The sequence below is a fragment of the Delphinapterus leucas genome, chromosome 20, assembly GCF_059928025.1.
Source record: "Delphinapterus leucas isolate spDelLeu-1000000601 "Yukka" chromosome 20, BTC_Dleu_Yukka2, whole genome shotgun sequence".
Lineage (NCBI taxonomy): Eukaryota > Metazoa > Chordata > Mammalia > Artiodactyla > Monodontidae > Delphinapterus > Delphinapterus leucas.
This window is the reverse complement of record NC_143148.1, coordinates 15,657,659-15,663,942: the sequence shown is the minus strand read 5'-3', so window position 1 is coordinate 15,663,942 and position 6,284 is coordinate 15,657,659. Positions and strand designations below refer to the sequence as shown.

General features: G+C 38.3%; 1 non-coding gene across 1 annotated transcript; it reads right to left on the bottom strand.

Moving 5' to 3' along the window:
- Nucleotides 1-1,066: 1,066 nt before the first annotated feature.
- LOC115802624 (U6 spliceosomal RNA) lies at nt 1,067-1,173 on the bottom strand. Its single transcript, XR_004023127.1, has one exon. It is a non-coding gene; the product is annotated as a U6 spliceosomal RNA (small nuclear RNA).
- Nucleotides 1,174-6,284: the final 5,111 nt, after the last annotated feature.

Sequence of the window (6,284 nt, the reverse complement as noted above, 5' to 3'; positions counted from 1 at the left end):
TTGGGCATTACCAGCAACTGGCCTATGAATCATGTCCAAGTTCCCGCACCTATTGCTTTCTTCTGAAGGCAAACAGTTGTAGTCATGTAGACATGCTGTGCAGGTTCAGTCTATTTGCTGCTTTTGGCTTAGTACCCTTCCCCCATCAAATAAACACCAGTTTTTTATTATGTCTTCCTTCCTACTTCTTATTCTGACAAATGTTGAGCTTGGAACACCACTGGTGAGTCACTCTCACCTTTTGTAGCAGTGCTGTTTTGTGTTTTGGCTTGTGGTTTCCTTAAGTAATAACTGTTTTTTTTTTGTTTATGTGTGTATGTAAAATAGTTTCAGTTTACCATATATGTAAAAATCTCTTTGTCCTACTGAGTTGAAGTTCACTTTAATATACACTACACTTTGTAAAATATCTGCAATGCTTCTGAACTTTGTATTCTGTTCCATTCATATTGCCTGTATAATTATTCATCAGTACTACAATGTTTTCATTATTCAGTCTTTAACATAACACAAACAACATCTGGTATGATTATTCTTCCACTGTTGTTCTTTTTCAAACATTTTCATGTTATTCTTCCTTACTTTTCCAAATGAACTTTATTTTTTATTTTATTTTATTTTTGGCTGCATTGGGTCTTCGTCGCTGTGCACAGGCTTTCTCTAGTTGTGGTGAGTGGGGGCTACTCTTCGTTGTGGTATGCAGGCTTCTCATTGTGGTGGCTTCACTTGTTGTGGAGCATGGGCTCTAGGCACGTGGGCTTCAGTAATTGCAGTACGTGGGCTCAGTAGTTGTGGCACGTGGGCCCTAGGGGGTGTGGGCTTCAGTAGTTGCGGTGCGTGGGCTCTAGGGTACACGAGTTTCAGTAGTTGTGGCATGTGGGCTCAGTAGTTGTGGCTCACGGGCTCTGAGCACAGGGTCAGTAGTTGTAGCGCATGGGCTTAGTTGCTCCGTGGCATGTGGGATCTTCCCAGACCAGGGCTCGAACCCATGTCCTCTGCATTGGCAGGTGGATTCTTAACCACTGCACCACCAGGGAAGTCCCTCCATATGAACTTTAAATTAAAAAAAAATATGGAATGCTTCACGAATTTGTGTGTCATCCTTGTGCAGGGGCCATGCTAATCTTCTCTGTATCATTCCAATTTTAGTATATGTGCTGCCGAAGCCAGCACTGAACTTTAAATTTAACCTGTCTAGTTCTTGAGAGAAAAAACATGCTGGCTTTTTTATGCGGGATCACATGAAGTTTGTACTGAATTAAGAGAATTATCGATTTCTTTTTATGCTGTTGAATGTTCTCATCGAAGAATAAGATGTTTCCCAAGGTTAAAATGCATTTGTCATTTAGGAGTGTTTACTGTGTCCTTCATAAATTTTGCTAATTTCACCTTAAGTTTTTTGCTTTAAAAATACATTCCCTAATTCTAATATGAAACTATTATTTTTATATATGAAGACTAGTAATTTCAGTATATTAATTTTATATCCCACTACCAAACTGAATTCTCTGGTTGTTTGTGGCAGATTTTTACTTGATTTTCTTGAGTTTCCCAGAGATACAATCATATCTGTACATTGTTAGTTTTTTAGCCCTTTTCCCCAAATTTTACATAGCTAATTTCCTTCTGTGTCAGTGAATAGTAGGGTTGATGGTGAGTACCTTTGTTTTTTTCTGAATGTAGCAGGAATGCCTCCAGTGTTTCCTCCTTAAGTCCCTGGCTTTTAAGCTGTAATATATCTATATATCAATTCCTATTTTACGGAACTTTAAAAAACAAGATTGGGTTTTGAATTATCACATGCTTTTTGAGCTTCTAAGGAGAGAATTATGTGAATTTCCCCATTAGATCTAATATTACAACCAGTCATATTAACAGATTATCTAGTATTGACCATCCCTTCATTTCAAATAAATCCAACTGGACACACTAATGTCCCCAAAAAGTCCATGTCCTAATCCCCAGAACCTGTGAATATGTTAACTTACATGCAAAGGAGACTCTGCAGGTATGACTAAATTAAGGACCCTGAGATGGGGAAATTATCCTAGATTATTACTCTGGTGGGCCCAGTGTAATCAAAGGGTTCCTATAAAAGAAAGAGGGAAGCAGGAGAGTCATAGAAGGAGATTTGAAGATGCTATGCTCTGGCTTTGAAGACATAGGAAGGGGCCATGAGCCAGGAAATGAAGGCAGGCACTAAAAGCTAGAAAAGGCACGGAAATAGATTCTCCCCTACAGCTTCCAGAAGGAAGACAGCCTTGTCAACACTTTGATCTTAGCACAGTATCGAATTTTGGATATACCTACTATAATATATTACCTATTATAATACCTGAATAATCATTGAGACACTTTGCTGGGAAGTATGCTACTGGTTAGCCTTGACGATGAAGGAATAGATTGGAGGACCTGACAGAAAGCTTCAATGAACAAGAGAGATTAGTAATCACCTTTGGATAGATGTGTAATACTAAAAATGAATCGTAAGTTAAACATCCTATTGCCTTACTGAAATGGGGGACAAAGAAGAGTAGCCACTGGCAGAATGGTCGACTGTGGTGAGATACCTGTATATTTAAGGGTAAAGATGATAGAAGAATGCAGTCACCTTTTCTGTTTGTGCATTTAACTGAGCTTGTTTGGATCAAATTCATTTCCACCCATCAGAAAGGAAAGTGATGAAGGAAAACATGTATTTGATCACTGTAGGAAAAGTGTGAGACAAGTATATGGAAGATGTGAGAGATTATAGGCAATGAGTCATATACAGTAACTATTGTGTAATTATGGTAAAGTGTATTTTGATAGGCATCAAAATATCTTTCCCAATGACTTATCTTTGTATTATTTACCTTTATTCTTATTTTTCTTTCTTAAATTCAGTGGTTCCGTTATTCTAAAATTAATTATTTAAAAACTACTGTATCCTATCTCTTGTTTCTTAATAGTAAATAAAGTAGAATTAGATCTACACATCATGAGTTTTAGGGCTATAGAAATACCTGGAAATAAATTAAGAAATGAGAAATTAAAGAATATGTAATTGAAAACAGTGAAAGTAGATCAAAACACAAGATATTAGAATAGAGAATAATGAACATGGAATTGGTAGGTTCTGATCATACAGCCTCTCTGAAGAAACGACTTTTAATCTGGGGCCTGAAGAATGAGGAGTCAGGCCCATAAAGAGCTGTGTCAGGGGAATTCATGGGGATGAAACAACATAATGCGAAGTTCCAAAAGATGGGAAATAATGTGTCAGATTTAGTGCCTTCAAGGGATTTTTAAGGTAGGTTAAAAGGGCAGTGGTTGAGATGAGTTCTTATAAGAACGGCCTTGTTTTCCATCTTTAACTGGTCATATAATGTTCTAAGTGCAGTGAGAAACCACTGGAAAAAAATCTGTAAGTAGAGAATGTCAGGGAGTTCCCTGGTGGCCTAGTGGTTAGGATTCTGGGCCTTCACTGCCGTGGCCTGTGTTCAATCCCTGGTCAGGGGAACTGAGATCCCATAAGTCACACAGCGTGGCCAAGAAAACCAAAACAAACAAACAGAAAACAGAGAATGTCAAACATTGATCTGCCTCTGATACATCTGATGGAGTGGTTAAAAGTATAGATGCCTAAGACCTACCCTTATAGATTCTGATTCACTTGGTCTGGGTTGGTCTCTGAAATTAATACTTGCAACAGGCTCCTGAGGTGATTCTAATTGAACACTTACATTTTAGAATCAATGATTTAATCTATTTTCATTGTTACAGATCTCACTACATATGCTTTCATTATTCTCTAAACTGTTTGCCTTCTTCAAACTGCATAATAACTATCGAAATTCATTGCTAATGTATTTTCAGTTTATCACTTATCTCTGCTGTCCCCCTGTGCCCCCCTCCTGTACCCCAGTACAGGAAAACAACATTTGTTAGTTTTCTTGCTTTATTTTTCCACGTTGGAGACCAGGTATGATAAAAAAACTTTATTTATTTCAAAAACATTTTTGAAATAAATTTATCTAAATGTAAGACAAAGAAATGAAATGCTTGACCTTGAGGGTTCCATTATCCAAAATAGCTGGCAGAACAAAGTCAAGATTAAGAAACAACAAGAACCTCAAAAAGAATATTTTAGCCAAATGAAAATCATCTATGAAAATATATCTATTCACAGAAAAGATACATCTCTTACCCTACATCACAGAATTCCTAGTAAACATTTATGAATGTAAAGAATGTGGGAAGACCTTTAATTATGGCTCAGATCTAATCAAACATGAGAGAATTCATACTGCTGAGAAGGCTTATGCATGTAAGGGATGTGCGAAGGCCTTTAGAATTCGTGAACAACCAACTTGACGTTTGAAAATTCATAATGGAGTGAAACCCTGTAAAGGTCTCGTATGTGGGAAGGCTTTTAGTTTTTTGGCAGAGACCTTGGAGTACACCAAAATATTCACTCAGGGGAGAAACCCTAAGAATGTAAGGAATGTGGGAAGGCATTTAGAATATGTCAACAACTCTAAAAGTTCATAGTGGCGTGAAACCCTATACATGTAAAGAATGTGGGAAAGCTGTTGTTTTGGCAAAAACCTTAAAGTACACCAGAATATCCATTCTGGGGAGAAACCCTATGACTGTCAGCCCTGTGGGAAGACTTTCATTTCTTCCAGATACTTTAGAGTACACCAGAAAATTCATACTGATGAAAAACCCTATGAATGTAAGGAATGCAAAAAATCCTTTGGATTACGTGCACAATTTGGTCAACATAAAAAAATTCATACAGATGAGAAATCTTATGAATGTAAGGAATGTGGGAAAACCTTTAGACTTCATTCACACCTTATAGGTCATCAGAGTATTCATACTAATGAGAAACCTATGAATGTCAGGAATGTAGGAAGGCCTTTAGGCAGAGGACACATCTGATTCAACATTAAAGAGTTCATATTGGTGAGAAACCCTATGAACGCAGGGAATGTGGGAAGGCCTATAGATGGAGTTCAACACTTATTCAACATCAAAAAATGCACACTAAGGAGAAACTGTGTGAATTTAAGATTTATGGAAGGGCCTTTGAACTTCATTTAATCCTTACAGATCATTAGATAATTCATAATGGTGAGAAACCAAACCTATGAATGTGCACGATGATGTGGGAAGGCCTTTAGATAGAATGAACATCAGTGAATGTACATTAAGTAGAAACCCTGAATGTGAGGAATGTGGGAATGCTTTTAGATTTTATTCATGCTTTACTGAACACCAGAGAATTAATAATGGCAAAAGACTCTAAAAATGTAAGAAATGTATGAAGGCCCAATATTCATGTCTCTATGAACACCTGAGAATTCATAACCTTATAGTGTTAATTTAAAGGTACTTTTTCTTTGACTCAACTCTTTATAGAATATTAACACTAGGGGAAATGTTTAGGAAACCTTTTTTTTTTTTTGGTCATTCTTACAACTTATTTAGCGTAAAAGATTTCTTGCCAGGTATCTTAATCTAATGAATATATAAAATACTTCCAAACCTGAGGCAGGAGATAGACGGGCCCCAGGCTGAGCAGCTGGAGTCTGTCCCCTGTGGAGTAGATACTCCAAGATAGAGATAATGGCAGAAGTGAAGAGGAGCTGAGTCCTGTCCAAATAAAAGATAAAGAGACCACATATTTCCATTCTGAGGTCAAGAAGACCTTCCTGACTACATGTGCACATTTGGCCTCTGTGGAGGCCAAAAAGGGGGGTGGGGCGCCACCCCATAGTAGGTGATGTCAACCTATCCATAGACCTCTGGGCTGTAATCCATCTTGGCTAAGAGTTGCATGTGCATCTCAGGGGAGGACCCTGAATTATACCAAATACGGACTCAGAACCTGGCAAAGTAAGATGATTGGCCAGAGGAAACCCGAAAGAGATGCCCCACCTAAGTGATTTAAACTACCATGAAGGCGCAGCTCTCTTTCTGAGGCCTCCTGTGTGTCTACTCACACGTACTTTTTTTCCCCCCCCCGAATAAATACTTTACTTGTTTCACTACTTTCCGTCTCTTTGTTGAAATTCATTTCTACAAAGCAGACAAGCCAGGGCCTTGTCACTGGCCACTGGTCCTCATGGTCTAGTGGCTAGGATTCAGTGCTCTCACTGCCACGGCCTGACTTCAATCTCTGGCTGGGGAACTGAGATCCTGCTTCAAGCTGCTGCAGGCTGAGGCCACCTGAGATCAAAACCACTCAATTCCTGTTGGATACCAGCAAACTTATACTAGAGGAGAATCTCTTA